Here is a 3,828-nt window from a genome sequence, read left to right as displayed (position 1 = left end):
TCTGGATATCCTGTCGTATCTGGTCACCTTACCCTTTGTAAGAAGGTAGAACTTGCAAGTAAGGGATCACAGAAAGGCGGTAAAGTGTAGGGTTCCTAGACGCACAGTTTAAAGTCAGAGAGACAGGGCTTCCAGTCCTAACTCTGTCGCTTCCTGGCTCTGTGACCTTGAACAAGTCTGATCTCTGTGAGCTGGTTTCTTTACCGTAAGACAGGAATAATAATTGTTCCTATTTCATTGTCTGTCTATGAAGATTAAATGAGATAATGAATGTGCCTGGCATATGTTACGTCTCCAGTAGACAGTGGCTAATATTACCATTTAGATCTCATAGAGCTCATTTGCGTGTGTGTTGTCTTCGTTTGGGCTGCTATGGCAAATTACCACAGACTGGGTGGCTTATAAACAACAGAAATTTGTTTCTCGTAGTTCTGGGTGTTGGTAGGTTCAAGATTACCACTAGCAAATTCAGTGTCTGGTGAGAGTCGCTTCCTGGTTCTTAGACTGTCGGCTTCTCACTGTGTCCTCACAAGGTGGAAGGGCGAGGGAGCCGTGTGGGGTCTCTTTTATAAGGGCACTAATCCCATTCATGAGGGCTCCACCCTCATGACCTGGTCACCTCCCAGAGGCCCCACCTCCTAATACCATCACATTGGGGGTCAGAATTTAACATATGAATTTCGGCAGGGTGCAAATATTCAGTCTATAGCATGTGGGTAAGAATTACCCTAAATCTCCTTTCCCTTTCCTCTCTTTCCCTTTCTGCAGAGAATATCACCACCTTGAAGCCAGAGACTGCAACTGAAGAATTCAGCGGGTGGGTGAGAGAGGGGCTGGAGCTATGGAGCGGGAGAGTTGGAGAAGGGGTCTGCTTGGCCCTGATGTGGGGATGGTGTGAGTGGGACCATGGCCTTGGAGGTTGGGAAGAGAAGAGAGGCTTCAAACGGAGGCAAGAGATGGTTGGCTACTGGGGATGTGGAAGCCCAGAGGTGGAAGAGCTCCTGGAGGAGGGAGGCCCCAGGGCAATTTGTGGACAGTCATTAAAGCTAGCCAGAGCCGCTGTGGCGTCCTCATCGCTCTCGTTTGCTTCTCTCAGTTTAGGCACAGCAGCCACAGCCATTTCTGTCTCCGTTGGCGTCATGGCCCTCATCTTGCTCCTAGTGGGTCTCTTGTCCATGACCCTGAAGAAATGGAGGCACGAGAGTGAGTTGAAGGAGCTGGTCCTGGAACTGGGAATGAAGAAAGGGGAGACACTGGGGGCAGAGATGGGGGTGTCTTTCTCATGGGGCAGCCTTGGGGGATGGGAGGAGTGGGCAGGCTGAAGGTCTGTTCTCTAGAGTTGCCAAGGACTGTGTACATAGCAACAAGATTTATTTATGATACAGATTCTTTATGCTGAAAGCCATATATAAGCAAGCAGTCTGCATAGACACTTGTGGTTTATATGCATTGACGAGAGAAATATTGACGCCAAATAGTCTCATCTAAACAATAACCAAAATTACACCGTGTACCAGTAGAGCTCACTCCCCCATCTCTACCTGGGCGCTTGGCTCATCTCTGAGCCCAATGAGCTGAACGTGGTGGATTTTGCATTTCAAAGCTCAACACTAAGTCCGGGAGTTGACCAAGTAAAGATGGTTACTACCCCAACCCAGGCTGACTCTGAGTTTATTAATTTTTCTAGGACTATTTAAGAAACAACTGAGGCATCAGACCAACCTTCTCCACAAATCCTCGGTAGGAAAATAGTCAGATCACACCTCAAGGGGCTTCCAGTCATCTCTGCCCTGATTTCATGCTATTTCCTAGATAGACCCAATATGGGGGGTGGTGGGGATGAGGCAGAGAACAGCCCTAAAAGAAATGTTTCTGAAATCGAAGGGAACCCAGGGCTTGCTCAGCAAGAGCCCGGAGTTCCACTTGCTGTCCTGTAGGGATGTCCGGTAGCTGGTTTGGTCTTTGGAAGTCTCTGGAGCCCAACCTTCCGCCTCTAACCAGGGTCCTCCCTCTATAGGAGCTGTCCTGCCATGCGGATGCCATATATTGCAATGTGATCAACCTGGCCCCCTGGAAAGAGGATGACTTCGCCATCTATGCCAACGTGCTCCCTTTTGATCACCCCAGGAGAACATCACCAGACCAAGTGGAATACACCTCCGTGCTGTTCCACTGACGGGAAGCTGATGAGATGCTTCCACTTGGACGGTCAGACCTGTGCCCCGGCTGGAAGCTCAATCCGCCTTTGCTTTAGATGTGTGTGTGTGTGTTTTCAAAAATGCGTAAAACAATTTCTGTTGGAGGTAGATGGCTGAGTATTTCTTCTAATTTGTTGGAAGCAAAGTACAGTTCTGGTGGAAAGGGGTATCATATGAGGGACAAGGGACATGCTTCCAGACACTCCCAGCCCCCGAAGAGGGTTCCTGAGGCAGACTGGCCAACAAAGGAGCCCAGTGTAGCTCTGCCCCTCCTGAGGGTAGGGCTGAGGAGGAGACGGTGCCGTTCAGGGCCCGGCTGCTCGGTTTTGTCTTTCCCGTCTCGCCCTGTCAGGAATGAACGCCCTGTGGAAGTTAACGCGTGAGTGACGCTCACGTCCATGGAGACCTGAATGGCTGACTGCCTTGTGTGTCTGCCCAGCAGAATTGCTGGACGGTCCACCAAGTGTCGGGGCACGGGTGGGCTGCAGGTGCGCGTGAGGTGCTTCTTACTGAGGGCTGGGGCTTGGTGAGCTCGCCGAGAGAACGGAGGGCCACCTGGGAAAGGAGCTGGGGAGGAATACCTAGCGGAAGTGGGTCCATGTCCCGCCACTGACCAGGGACAGCTCCCGGGGGAACTGTGGACGATGTCTGGAACTGGGCAGTTGGTTCACTTCTTTCCTTCATTTAAAAACATTTATTAAATATCACCGTATTCTAGACCCTGGGAATAACAGCAGTGAACCCAACAGACAAAATCTTGTCCTCATGGAGCTTCCCTTCTAGGAGGGAGAGACAGGCAGTAAACAAACAGACAAGCCAATACACAGACTGCCAGATGGCGGCAAGGAGAAAAATAAAGCATGGAGAAATAAGGCATGGAGAAAAATTAAGTCATGGAAGGTGGGGAACCCCAGCTGGGAGTGGGTTGTTGTTTTGCACTGATGCTCAGAGAAAGCCTCGCTGACATTTGACCTAAAGGAAGTGAGAAAGTGAGACCTGGGATGTCTAACAGCAGCTCTGGCTTCTACCCACTAGATGCCAGAAGCACACAACACACACCCCCTACCCCGTTGTGTTTTTCTAGTTATGGGAGATGTTAATGGGTGTTAGGAAGGAGAGATTAAACCAAATGACCAAATAAATTTGGGAAATGATGAATAAGCAAAGAGTAATGGAGAAAAAGAAATTTTCGCTTGGAACCAAAGCTGACAGCAGCAGCTGCTTGTCTTCTAAGGAGGTGGCACAGCTCGCAACAATAAGAAAACGCATCCTGCAGGGCTCTGGTCCACATCCAGGGACTGGTGAGGGGAGGAGGAGGCAGAAACGAAACACTGTAGTGAAAGGCTTTTCCTGAGCCGATGAAGGGCAAGGCCAGGAGCTGCCGGCTCTTTGTTTCAGCAGAGATGGGTGGTGACCATGTGCCCTGCTTTGCTGGGGACTTTCTTGGTGCACATCTGTTGTCCCAGCGAAATTACCATTAGGTCCCCTTTCACTCTCAGAAGTGTCATGGTTTGGATGATGAACTATGTGGTCACCTGTTAACAAGGCTTTGAAAGTGCAAAAGTAGATCTAGGACCAAGTGAGAAGGAAGTGAGGTGGTTTTGTCCATTAAAATTCAGAGAGTGGAGTC

The sequence above is a fragment of the Equus asinus genome, chromosome 25 (genome assembly GCF_041296235.1).
Source record: "Equus asinus isolate D_3611 breed Donkey chromosome 25, EquAss-T2T_v2, whole genome shotgun sequence".
In the NCBI taxonomy this organism is placed as follows: domain Eukaryota; kingdom Metazoa; phylum Chordata; class Mammalia; order Perissodactyla; family Equidae; genus Equus; species Equus asinus.
Note: the sequence above shows the minus strand (reverse complement) of the source record.